The following is a 14,766-nucleotide window of genomic DNA, read 5'->3' on the forward strand; positions in this document are numbered from 1 at the left end:
CCTGTTTCTCCTTATGTCTGTATGAGTGTCCTGTGCTTGTTACTTTGACTGGTAGTGTTAAATAGGAAACACTAAAAATAAAATAATTTACGACTGTCTAAGTGTAATAAGCATATTCTGTTCAATCTATATCTGTACATACTCTAGTGGTTAGAGGTTTCCTCTAATATTCAAAAGACATGCGCTTTAGGTAAACTGATGACTCTAAACTGATTCTCTGCAGGTGAATGTTGGCGTATTCATGAATGTGCTCTGCTATGTACTGATGCCATATTCAGAATTATTTTTAGTATGATTTTAATGCTGCCAGGATTGGCTCTGGTTGCCCTATGTCCATATATTGGCTACAAAAGTAATTCTCAGAGGTATACATTACAAAAAATAAATTAAATAATCAGTAATTTAACCATATTCATGGCCTCATTTAACTTACGTACAGCTTCACATTTATGTAAAACTATGTAGGAAAATCGCTTTTGGTTGCTAAATTTGTTAGTTTAAGGGCCACATTAAAAAATGTACAATACAAAATAGTAACTTAAATGAAAAAAATAAATAAAAATAAACTTAAATGAATAAGTCACAAATAGTATGAGCTGACATTCCATCATGCAATAAAGCAGCTTCAAAGCCAGCAGCGGGTGTGCTTTTAATAGTGGTAAGCCTGCAATGTCACAAATAGAATTCCATCTAGTGCGAGAATGGCAGCCAGTCTTTTTAATGATAGCAAGCCACCTAAAGCAGCCATGTTACAAGCAAAACGATCCATATTGGTGCCGGCACCAGTATTATTCTACAGTACAACCAATAAAGCACATCTTTCAGTAGAATTAACAATCAGCCCAGTGTGTTAATGTTTGTGGTGATGAAGTCCCTAGAGAAACTGGTCATGATCCAGATAAATCACACATCCCTGCTACCCTGAATACAGTTTTCTTACCAGTGTAACAGATCTCCCTGGCCCTGCACACTGCTCTGGGATAATGAAAAGGAAAAACACCCAAGTCTGGATGCTGTTCATTGATTATAGCTCTGCGTGTAACACCATTGTGCTATCTAGCCCGGTGCTAAATCTGAGCTACCTTGGTCTGAGCAACTCCACTTGTGGCCAAGTGTTGTACTTCCTGACAAGTCAGTGAGGATTGGCAAAAAATAACTTCTCCACACCATTTACCAACATTGGCTGTTCTGCAAGGCTACTACTTTAGCCAACTGCTCTATGGCATCGCCTATGACAGTGTAGCAAAATATGAGGGCATGAGCCATTGTCAACTTTGCAAATGATACCACTATGATTGGCCTCATAAGTGACAATGTTGAGGCTGCCTACAGAAGACCTGACTGTATGATGAAATAACAACAACCAGCACAAAATCGGTCTGTTTTAACTTTAGAAAGGACGATGGCAGCCACACCTCAGTCCACTCCACATCAGTGATTCATCTGTCCAATCAGCAGCTTCAGGTCCTGAGTGTCCAGATCACCACCTGGATATTCAAAAATTTTCAGCAAAGGATCGTTCTCCTGAGGAGGCAAAAGAGCTTTGGGGTGGGAATCAAAAAAAATGGTGGACTTCTATTGTGGTATTATGGAAGATATTGTAATGAGCACTGAGATGGAAAGATGAGACACACACCCATTGGAAGTTAAGACCAATAAAGGGCACATTTATTCCACAACAAATAATTTACAGCTGTCTTCTAACAGAATCAAAATCCCAAATGGCCTGTAAAAATAACGGTCACTTCACTAGGCAGGATATTCCACTCTCACAGTGTTCTCAATCGTCATCCAGCATCTTATGTTGTGTCCTTTTTCCCACTCTGTCCTGTTATCATTAGGAAAGCGGTATTTACAGTGGCAAGGGAGTTTTGGAAGTGAAAGATATAATGCAAAAGTTTTAGTGATTCTTGGAGTGCAGAGCTCAGCACACATGTGAATACCCTGCTGTCAATCACCTGCTCCGACACCATCTGTCTCTAGGGTGACAATACTAGCTATTACAATATTCTGACTGGGTGTGGTCTGGAAGTCTGAAATACCCGGTTCGCAAACTCCTCTAAAGGATTGTCTGTATAGCATCTAAAGTCACTGGGACTGACCTTTCACAGCTTCATATCGTCTACTCAACCAGATGTCTAAGGATAGCTGCATCTGTTATCTCTGATGATATACAAAATAAGAAATAAGGAAAACGGAATATAAAAACTAAACGAAAATCACAAAATACAATAAAATGCATAGGGGTAAAGGAACTATTAACTGTCCATTAAGTAATATTTCCTAATTAAACTTTTATTAGTCTTTCAGTAGTTCTTTTTTCACATACTTTAAGACAAATAAGTCACTATTCAAGTCTTTTTTTCAATTCCATCCTGGGAGTAAATGTTAAACGTTAACATTATACAAAGTTATTGTCTGTTTTACCTGCATTTTTATCACTCTTTAATTTAATATTGTTTTTAATCAGTATGCTGCTGCTGGAGTATGTGAATTTATGTAAATGACGCCTCTTTCAACTAGCAAGCATTTATGATGCACAATAACATGACTCAAACCACTTTGAGCGATTTAAAAAGGGAAAGGACTGAGACAATTACCGAGTGGATATAAATTGATTTATAAATGTTTTATCTGTGTATTTAAATACATTGTTAATCTCAGTTAATGGCTATGAATTGTAAAAAATGTAACTTGTTTAGAAAAGATAACAGCAGGTTTTGGGCAAAATGGTGAACCGAGTAAGCACTGTTTTTGTTCCATACATTTTAAATACTGTCTTTCTTTGCAGAGTTTATTATAAACATTTTATTTACTGAGCTAGGGAAAATACTAACCTTTGTGAACTATTTTCTGTATAACAGCTTAGTTATGCTAAAGCCAAACCAGCAGAAGGATACTACAGCTAAGGCACTATAAATGCATCTATAAATGCAGGCCATTCTCTTCCTGATGCTCCAACCAAAATTCCTGTTCCACTTAAAAAGCTGAGATTTAAAACAGTGGTGTCTAATGCCACTATACTTGAAGCTGTGGATAATCTATGTACTATGATGCAAAACTTCAGCAAACAATTAAATACCAACACTATTGTAATTGCAGAATTGGGTAAAAGTGTAAAAAGTGTAAGTTTAAAATAAATACTCTGCAGAAAGAGGTCACAAGGCTTAGTACGGAAAAAGCCAGCTTGCAAGCAAGAGTGATGGAGGTAGAATGTTATAGAAGATGCTGGAATTTGAAACTATGCGAGCTACAAGAAAAGAAAAATGAAAATAATAAAGAGTTTTATGATTCTGACAAAGATATTTCCATATTGGTCCACCAAGACTGAAAGTATAGTTGATTCAGTTCATAGATTTGGGGGAGGAAGGCATGCACTGCCACATTGTCATTCAATTTACGACGACACATTTCAGAGTTGAACTGTGGCAACTCACTAAGAACTCCACAGCATGTAAGGAACTGAATGTATGCTTTGCTGAACACTTATTACCAGCAGACAGGGCAGCGAGAACAAGGTTTTGGCCATGTGCATACCAGCACACATATTTTAAAGGTCCAGTCGGTTATATTAACGGAATGAGAATTGTGCCTCCTTAGTCATCCTTTCAAGAAATGTTATAATGGAAATATTTTCACTTTCTAATAGTTTTTTTATAGCAAAGTAGGTCATTTAAACTGACTTATAAAAGGGACTTTGTTGTATGTTCACATTCTGTGGTAGTAGAACAGTAACGGCAGTTTTTGTTCAAATTCTTTCTCTCTATTAAGGTGTTCATTGTTCTTTAATGCTTTCAATTAATTCTGAGTTACGTTTTGTTTAATGCAAGGGTCTTAGAAATATAAAAAGAAAAGCAATTTTTCTCTTTCATAAGAAACTCCATTGAGTCCCACCAATGGGGAGGTAAGATTTTATTTTGTCATGGAACCAACCATTCAGCATGTACTGCAATTATAAATAAAATCAAATAATTGCCCCAAAACAGTAATAGCTTTGAAGAAAAGTTTGGATGTACACTGGATTTTTTTGGGTTTTAGTAATTAATCATGCTTTTGTTATTCTGGGAAATATTTTGGATAATAATAATGTAAACCAAAATAAGAATTAACTTTTTGAAATTAGAAACATTATAGAAGAACTGAAGGCAAGGTTCCCAACTGATATTATGTTAGGATGTGATTTTAATATGGTGTATGAAGAATTGTTAGATTGTTCACCCAGCAAATCTTATAGCCACCAATACAATTGTCAACTGGAAAATTTCTGTGATAATCAAAATCTGGTTGACCCATGGCGTACTATGTATCCTAATTAAAAAAAAAAAAATCTTTTAATTTAAACCAGCTGGTTCAAGTAGATCTAGAATTGATTTTTGGTTAAGCTCTGACGGTGTTACAGAATTGATCACTGACTGCACCATATCCACAGCTCCTTTATCTGACCGCAGCTGCATTAACTTAACTTTGAAACCTGCTAATGCTTCCTTCCGAAATAAGGGTTACTGGAAATTCAATGCTAGTTTATTGGACTTTGAAGAATATTGTCAGGGGATTATTGAAATTGTTACAAAAATATTTGAAGGTGCTAAATTTCCTTCTTATGTCATTAAGCGGGAATTTTTAAAATTTAAATAAGTAATTTTTCCATCTCCTTCAGTAAGCAATTAAAACTTTCAAATCAGTTAGAAGAGACAGAATTGACTATAGAGATGAATCTGTGCTGCAATAAAACCATGCCTTTAGAGGATGAAAAAAAAATTACTAATTCTCCAAACTAAATTGGATAAGATTTATAAAGGAAAAGGGAGACTATATCAGGTCAAACAAAACATAGATAGAAGAGGGAGAAAGGAACACTGCATATTTTTGAATATTAGAAAAAACTTGTCAGGAATAAACTGAAAGTGGAAACGTTGATTATCAATGATGTTGAATGCTCTGACCCAAAGAAAATAGCTAATGAAATTTACTCATTTTATAGTAACTTGTATTCATCTAACTTCTCCTCTAATTCAGCGGAATTACTTTATGACAAAATGAAAGAACCCATACCTCAAATAAATGCAAATTTTAAAGTTGACTATAATGCTGACATTTCAGTTGAGGAACTTGAGTTTGCAATGAAACATCAGGCCCAGATGGCTTCACTGCTAACATTTATAAGCATTTTTGGGAGAATATTAAAGTACCTTTATTTAATGGATTAAAAGCAATAACAGAGCACTTAGAACTTCCACCAACTATGAGACATGGCTTAATTATATTAATTCCAACTAGGATCCCAGAATTTTAGATAACTGGCCCCAATAACACTTTTAAATAATGACTATAAAATCTTAACACATTTTTTTTTTCTGGGAATTTCTCAAGTAATAAGTGGTACCTAATCAGGTTTTATGAAGGGGAGATCAATCCATAATAACCTATGCCTAGTTCTAAACTTGTTTGAATACAGTAATTATGTAAATCATATTTTTTTTTTAATTTCACCTCAACATTTATTACTACCTCAAATACCTAAAATTATAATCTGATGCACTAGATCAGGTGCAAATGATTAGCACATCATCAATGAGGATCTTGGTGGAATCTGTCTTATTTAAACCACATTTAGTTACTTTGTCTGCATCAGGGCCATGCCAGCTCACTATCATAGAATATACTCTGAATTCTTCATTGTACCAGATGGTGCTTGAGGATAATGCAAGACCATCTGTCATGAAATTGAAGTTCAACCGAAAATGAAGCTTACAACATGACAATGACTCTAAATATAACCAGCTAATCCACTAAGGAATGCCTGAAAATAAAGAAATGAAGGATTCTGGAATATCCAACTTAGAGCCCAGATCTGAGATGCGGTGGGGAGATTTCAGATGACCTGTACACTCAAGACATCCCTAAAGCATCACACAGCTGTACAAATTCTGCATGGAGGAGTGGAAAAACCTTCTCCCAGTCTGAATTATAGGAAATACAAACTTAAGGAGTCAATACCAGCTTATTGGAGCCAATGATATATGTATAGTTGAAGTCAGGAGTTTTCATACACTTAGGTATATATAGTCCATAAAAAGTGAAATGCTCTGTGAACATTGCTGGAAAACATACTTTTGCACTGCACAAAGTAGATTTCTTAAACAATATGCCAAATTGATAGTTTGTTAGTATAAAATCTGTGAAAGGGTTATAAAGTGAGTTTTAAAAATTCACCCCAAGTATATGTAAACTTCTGACTTCAAATGTACTTTTGCCGTAAGCAGAAATGGCATAACTGTTCCTTTTAAATTGACTAAATGATGGGAAAGTTAAAATTTCTTTGTATTTTACTGTTTAAATGAGGATCAAATCTAGATATGTCCAGATATATTTAAAAAGAAAAAAAAACACACACACCATCATGCGTGCACTTTTGCACACAACTGTGGAACATAATATCATGCAATACAATTTATTTCAAGTAGTGCCATAACAGGGCACTGTCTTTTGACAGCCCCATAGCCTTGACTTTCTATGGAGAAAAAACTCCCAAACAAAAAAAACCCTTGTAAGGGAAAAAAAAAAATGGGAGAAATCTTGGGAAAGGCAATTCAAAGAAAGACCCCTTTCCAGGTAGGTTGGGCGTGCAGTGGGTGTCAAAAAAAAAAGGGTAAATACAATACAATATACAGAACAGAGGCAGGCCAGCCAATATGATGAAAGGACCCTCCTATCTGATAATTCCAGTTCTCCTCCATCAGAGATTACTCTTGTTTAGGCAGGTAAACAACTTGGAAATAATTTGATTACCAAGCAGAAAAGCAGAATAGGTAAGGGTTAGTAACATTATAACTATCATATTAATTATGTTTTAGCACTAATGACTAACAACAGACATGCAATATGCACAGTTACTCAGCGGCTCTAGTTTGGGTATGCTAAACTGAAGTACTGAGTCTTCAGCCGGGATTTAAAAGTCGAGACTGAAATGGGCATCTCTTATAGTAGCAGGCAGACCATTTCACCATCTAGGGGCCTTATAACTAAAAGCTCAACCTCCCACTGTTATTTTATTAATCCTTGGAATCATAAGCAGACTGGCATCTTGAGATCTTAATGTGCGCTTTGTTTTGTAAGTCATGATAAATTCAGATAAGTAAGCTGGACCTTGGCCATTTAAGGCTTTATACATTAAAAGAAGGATTTTGAAATCTGCCCCAAACTTAAATCCTTACACTGGCTCCAAGTTTAGAGCTGGAGTTATGTGTTCGTATTTTATTGTTTTTGTAATAATTCTTGCAGCAGCTGTATAAAGAACAGTTTGAACATCCAGTGAACACGGCATTGCAGTAGTCAATCCTACTAGAAATAAATTGATGAATTAATTTCTTAGTATCCCGCATATTTAGAAAACGGTTTAATTTTCCAACATTTTTATGATGGAAGAAACATGTTTTGGACAATTTTGCAATGTGTGCTCTAACTAACATGCTAGAGTCAAAGATAATGCATAGATTGTGGACTGATTCAGTAAGATTAATGGTGATTCCAGCGGAGTTAAATATTGACAATATATTGTTGCGATTAGCATCATTCCCTCTAATAATTAACATTTCTGTTTTGTCTGTGTTTAAAGACAAGCAGTTCTCATCCATCCACTAACACAACTAAATAAAGACAATATCGGAGAAACTTCATTTGGTCTAAAAGAGAGGTATAAGTGGGTGTCATCTGCATACGAGTGAAAATTAACATTAGGTTTCCTAATGATAGATCCCAGTGGAAGCATGTAAATTGAAAACAGTAAAGGTCCCAATACTGAACCTCAGAGGACACCATATTTCACATTTGTGTATAATGATGGAGTACTGTCAGCATATTTCTGTTTATATTGGAATCGTTTTGATAAATAACTAAACCAGGCAAGGACAGTGCCTTCAAGCCCAATGTAATTTTCCAGTCTATGTAGTAAAATACACTGTTGCCTAAGTCTAACAACATAATTACAGTGGAGTTTCCTTCATCAAATTCAACAAATTGTGAATAAAAACTGAATGCAATGATGTGGAGATGGCAAATGTCAATATTTTATTTGTAATAGAACGTAGATGACAGATCAAGCGTTTAATCCGAGTAAATGTATCATTTTAAAGGAAAAATATGTTGATTCAAAATTTCACGGTGTCAACAAATCCCAAAAAGTTGGGACAAGTAGCAATAAGAGGCTGGAAAAAGTAAATTTGAGCATAACGAAGAGCTGGAAGACCAATTAACACTAATTAGATCAAATTGGCAACATGATTGGGTATAAAAAGAGCTTCTCAGAGTGGCAGTGTCTCTCAGAAGCCAAGATGGGTAGAGGATCACAATTCCCACAATGTTGCGCAGAAAGATAGTGGAGCAATATCAGAAAGGTGTTACCCAGCGAAAAATTGCAAAGACTTTGCATCTATCATCATCAACTGTGCATAACATCATCCAAGATTCAGAGAATCTGGAACAATCTCTGTCAAGGCCGTAAAACCATACTGGATGCTTATGATCTCCGGGCCCTTAAACGACACTGCACCACAAACAGGAATGCTACTGTAAAGGAAATCACAGAATGGGCTCAGGAATACTTCTAGAAACCATTGTCAGTGAACACAATCCACCGTGCCATCCGCCGTTGCCAGCTGAAACTCTATAGTGCAAAGAAGAAGCCATTTCTAAGCAAGATCCACAAGCTCAGGCGTTGTCACTGGGCCAGGGATCATTTAAAATGGAGTGTGGCAAAATGGAAGACTGTTCTGTGGTCAGACGAGTCCAGATTCGAAGTTCTTTTGGAAATCTGGGACGCCATGTCATCCGGACCAAAGAGGACAAGGACAACCCAAGTTGTTATCAGCGCTCAGTTCAGAAGCCTGCATCTCTGATGGTATGGGGTTGCATGAGTGCGTGTGGCATGGGCAGCTTGCATGTCTGGAAAGGCACCATCAATGCAGAAAAATATATTCAGGTTCTAGAACAACATATGCTCCCATCCAGGCGTCATCTCTTTCAGGGAAGACCCTGCATTTTTCAACAAGATAATGCCAGACCACATTCTGCATCAATCACAACATCATGGCTGCGTGGAGAAGGATCCGGGTACTGAAATGGCCAGTCTGCAGTCCAGATCTTTCACCTATAGAGAACATTTGGCGCATCATAAAGAGGAAGGTGCGACAAAGAAGGCCCAAGACGATTGAACAGTTAGAGGCCTGTATTAGACAAGAATGGGAGAGCATTCCTATTTCTAAACTTGAGAAACTGGTCTCCTCGGTCCCCAGGCGTCTGTTGAGTGTTGTAAGAAGAAGGGGAGATGCCACACAGTGGTGAAAATGGCCTTGTCCCAACTTTTTTGGGATTTGTTGACACCATGAAATTCTGAATCAACATATTTTTCCTTAAAATGATAAATTTTCTCAGTTTAAACTTTTGTTCCGTGATTTATGTTCTATTCTGAATAAAATATTAGAAGTTGGCACCTCCACATCATTGCATTCAGTTTTTATTCACGATTTGTATAGTGTCCCAACTTTTTTGGAATCCGGTTTGTAATATGATCTGAAGAAATGCTCTGGACACAGTGGCTCTCCCAAAACAAAAATGATCAAAGCACACAGAAACTGTCCGTGGTTCAATGAGAGCACTCAAGCTCTTAAATTAAGAGTGTTGAACACTGGAGTGCAGATGAGAGACAAAAAAGATGCAGGTCTTTCAAATTGCAAGGACAGAGAGTGTTAATAAATATTAAAAAAAAACTCTTTTTAAAGCTCGCTCTGACTATTCTAAAATAATAGATAGCAACAATATTAATCCTCCTGTACTATTTAGAACAATGGGTAAATTAACAAATTGGAATTCAGATCTACAGTGCAAAATACCAGCAGGTATTAGCAGTAGAGATTTTATGAACTTATTTAATAACAAAAAATTAAAATATAAGATCCCAGACTTCAGCATCACAGTGAAAATCTCATACTAAAAGTGTCAGTCATCAAATCATTACTTAAAAAGTCAGACCTAGACCCACACATTCTTAATAATAATAATAGACCCACATCAAATTAATCCTTTCTCTCTAAAATACTTGAAAAAGTAGTTGCCAATCAGCTTTACACCTTATGCATCACAAATTATTTGAGAAATTCAGGTCTGGCTTCTGCACTGAACATAGTACAGAAACAGCACTAACACACTTTGTAAACGACATTCTGTAGTGTCCCAACTTTTTTGGAATCCGGTTTGTATAATGTGATGTTAGCAGATCTAAATTGTTTTGAACGTTTACATTTGATGTCAACTAATCTAAATGATTCTACACAATTAAACTTGACTTCCTCAAAGTTTTGATAAATTTTGAAGCAGAATTACAATCTAGATGTCACACTGTCTTTGTTTTAATCTGTGACTGAATTGGTAAAGGCAATCAAACAAAATTAAGTAGTGATAAGAAATAATTTTACTTAAATGAGTAATGTTTACATTTTGAATTTCAACTTTGTAAGTTATAGTTAAATCTCATGTGTGGTTATGATTATGAGTTGGACTTTAGACATTCTGACAAAATCATATTGAATTTAACAAATCAGTAAAACACCTGTTAAAAATGTCAGTTTTCACATCAATGTGTACATTAAAATCCCCCATCAACACTACATGATCATAATTTATACCCAAATCAGATAAATGTTTGCCAGATTCAGTCATGAACAATGAATAAGGCCCCGGTGGTCTGTAGATTAGCACTAAAATTGTGTTGGGATCTGTTTTAATATTTAAGATGAATACCTTAAAGGAAGTAAAGTCGCCTAAATTTTTAGGGGTGATTTGCATTTTGTCACAATGAATTATTCCAAGGCCTCCTCCTTGACCAGAATCTGTAAACTTATGAAGGAATGTACAGTAATCCCTTGCTATATCGTGCTTCGACTTTTGCGGCTTCACTCTATCGCGATTTTATATTTAAGCATATCTAAATATATAACGCAGATTTTTCGCTGCTTTGTGGGTTCTGCGGACAATGGGTCTTTTTACTCCCTGTACATGCTTCCTCAGTTGGTTTGCCCAGTTGATTTCATACAACGGACGCTATTGGCGGATGGCTGAGAAGCTAACCAATCAGAGCACGCAGTTAAGTTCCTGTGTGCTGAATGGCTCAGCGACGGAGCGCTGAATTCATTTCTGCGGCGTTAACCAGGAAGTCTCGTCTCGCTCATTCAACATCAACATGTTTTGCTGTATAAAGAGTTAACTTTTGTGCTCTTTTGTGTTTATCTTTGTGCATAGTTAATCCCTTTATTATGGCATCAAAACGATCTGCTCCTGCCACATGCTTCAGGGGCGGTGCCCAAGCGCCAACGGAAGATGTTAACGATTGCCGAAAAGGTAAAAGTTTTGGATATGCTGAAGGAAGAGAAAAGCTACACCGCTGTAGGATGCCATTACGGCATCAATGAGGCTACAATTCTTTTTATTTAAAAAGTAGGAAAGAAATATAAGGTCTACGGCCGCAGTGTCCTTTTAACCAGGGTGCAAAATGAGTTGTAAGTGGATTTAATAAGGCAGTAGTGTGGATGGAATCTGCTTTAGGGATTTGGATTAAAGACTGCCAGAAGAACAACAACGGCGGTGCTACACAGTCGCCTGAAGAGGCTCCTTTAGAAGAGCTGTAGCGCTCTCCTTTGTTGTGCAGTAAAACTAAACTCATCGTTATCGGACAAGTCGCCATATCATTGTTGGCGAGTAACCATAATTAATTTTCTACTTACAGTACTTAGTACATGTACGTACGTTTAGTGTCACTGTATGCACATTTACTGTATACAGTTTTTCTTGCATTGTACATATTTATTGCTGGTGGCCTGTCTATCATAATGGCTGTTACATATGTGATATCGGAGACACTCGATATCTTTAAAATAATATTTAGGTTTTACTGTATATACAGATCTCCCTACAGATTTTATTTTTCTCCAGCCGTCTGGAGTTTTTGTTTTTCTGTCCCCTGGCCATTGAACCTTACTCTTATTCGATGTTAATGTTGATTTATTTTGTTTTATAATTGTGTCTTTCATTTTTCTATTCTTTAATATGTAAAGCACTTTGAGCTACTGTTTGTATGAAAATGTGCTATAAAAATAAATGTTGTTGTTGTTGTATAAACAGTGTGTTTACATACATAATTTCAATGAATCTTACCTAATATCTAAGAGAATGCAAAGGGTTTATGCTGTATAACTGTGCGGGGAATATTTATAAACAGTTTGGGAGAGTTTATAAGGGCTTAAAATATATAAAAATAACCATACAAAAATATGGTTTCTACTTCACAGATTTTCACCTATCGCGGGGGGATCTGGAACACAACCCCCGCGATCAAGGAGGGATTACTGTATCTGGTAACACCTCCGCTAGGGGAACAGTGTCAGATTTACGAAACCAGGTTTTAGTGAGAAGACACAGATCAGATTTAGTACTTATTGTTTACCAAAACAGCTTTATTTCCAAGAGAGCAAATATTTAATAAGCAGCATTTAAAACTGCATAGTTCTTTCAGAAATAGTGATATATTTTTTGTTTTAATTAGAGCCAAATTTCTATTACAGGTACCCCTGGTGGAGGGTCTGGTTTTATCTCTCGGTCTAATTATGCCTTATTTTTTGGTTATCAAGTAATTTAAGGTTTGCATCATGGCTAAATTTATAGGATGCCCCACAACAGGGATTATGGGTAACCGCCTCAAGATAGTAACAGGTGGGATAAACAACAGCATGTGAATTAATATCATACAACTGCAGCCGGGATGAAACTCTAATTAGTCAGCCAGGCAGTTTTTCTGCCATATTTTGGGATAATATGGAAGATCCCCTCCAGTTAGGATGAAGACCATCCCTCTTGAAAAATTCATCCCAATTGTTCACAAAGGCTATGCTTTTATTTGCACACCAGGTTTCTAGCCAGCGGTGAAGGGAACAAAATCTGCTATAAATCACATCCCCTCTATATAATCTTGGTAAGGGGTCAGATACAATTAAATTCTGACATTTGTTTTAGCTTTGGTGCATAGAGAGATGAAGTTCCCCATTAATACCTCAGATTGCTTTAAATAAACATTGTTATTGCTGTCATGCAGTAAGGTAGATACTTCATCGTTGGCAATACAATCCAAATGGGCCTCTATGACAGAAATCTTTGCCTCTGGGAGGCATTTAACATTAACTTCTGGTTTAACATAGTTTTTAATTCTAACATTCCTCATTATGGAATCACCAATTATAAGCATTTTACTGGTCTCAGGATCCACAGGTGCGCTACAGAATGCTGAGAATCTGTTCTGGGTCTGAATTGGTTACTTGGGTCTCAAATGAGAATTTGGACGGTGTTTAGCTTTTGGAAAAATGTAATTACAGTGATTAAAAGGGGATTCTTATTTTCAAATCACATTTTTACAACTGTGAAGTCTCTGTACTCAAAAAAGAAACGAAAGCACTCAGTGAATTTATTTATAACTACAGTACGTACATTTTTTTCAGTAATATATATGGGTGTACAAAATACTTTAATGATATTAATGAATGTACAATTTTTTTTAAAAACGGCATGCGGTCTCAGACTTGATATAAAAGTTAACAGCTTAGTCGGACTGAATGAAGAACGTTGACCTACAGCCAACAGAAGTTTGGATATTGGCCAGTTTCTATAATGGCAGTGGGTGCGTGTGGATCCAAGAAACTCAGGTAATGATCTCTGCAAAATATTTCTTGGTAAAGTATACTGTAAATGAGTGTCTTATACTCCACCATAACCTAGTAAATATGTTTTTTGATTCATTTAAATATGTTTTCCTTAGTCTTTCAGCTTAATAAGTACTGGTATAATTTTATTTCATAGGCAATAAATTGCAAAAGTACATATTTATTATTCTTCAGTAATAATAAAATTATTTTTGCTCTTAATTACAGTATAATTTTATATACATATGATAAGGTTATCAATTCCTGGTTCAATTATAGACACTTGTGAAGACGTTTGAGGTGTGTGACTTGCCAGTCTGAGCTTACAAGTTTGTTGCTATAACTGGGTCATTACTGGAGCAGTTAAGTGTTTTATGAAAAAGTCTGCAATTTGTTTGTAAACTTGTAAATTGCCTTTGCATTGAAATTGTAATTTTCTGTTATTAATAATAAGTTTTTATAATGATCATATTTGTATTACAAAGACAGTTTAAATTATTTTCTCCCTTCTCCACAGGATGACATGGAAATTTGTATATTCAATTACAACACTTTGGAGAGTACATACTGTATGTTTGAAGCACATCATTCAGGTCATATCCGGTGTATAGCTGTGCATCCTATACAACCCTACATTCTGACCAGCATAGGTAAGATTAGAATATATCTATTTTCCTTTAGTGTGTCTTTTTATAGCCTTTTTTGAATATTGTGATAAAAGATTTATTTGCTTTTAAGCTATGTTTGCAGTGCAGGTGGGTTTCTGTATATATTACTATTCTGGTTTCAAGGAAAAAGAAAATATTGGTAGTACAGTAGATTATTTGTACATGCTTTGTTACCTGTATTCTTCATTCTTTTTCAGCAATGTTCTTCACACTTTTAAAATACATAATATTGCACAATTTTCAGAAAGGATAGATGTATTTAATGATGCATGGCTTCAGATGCTCTATCTTCCTGCCTATCTAGATATAAATAATATACTGGTTGATTGGAACCTCTAACCTCTCTCTCTCTCATTCCT

Source organism: Polypterus senegalus, chromosome 1, assembly GCF_016835505.1.
Source record: "Polypterus senegalus isolate Bchr_013 chromosome 1, ASM1683550v1, whole genome shotgun sequence".
Lineage (NCBI taxonomy): Eukaryota > Metazoa > Chordata > Cladistia > Polypteriformes > Polypteridae > Polypterus > Polypterus senegalus.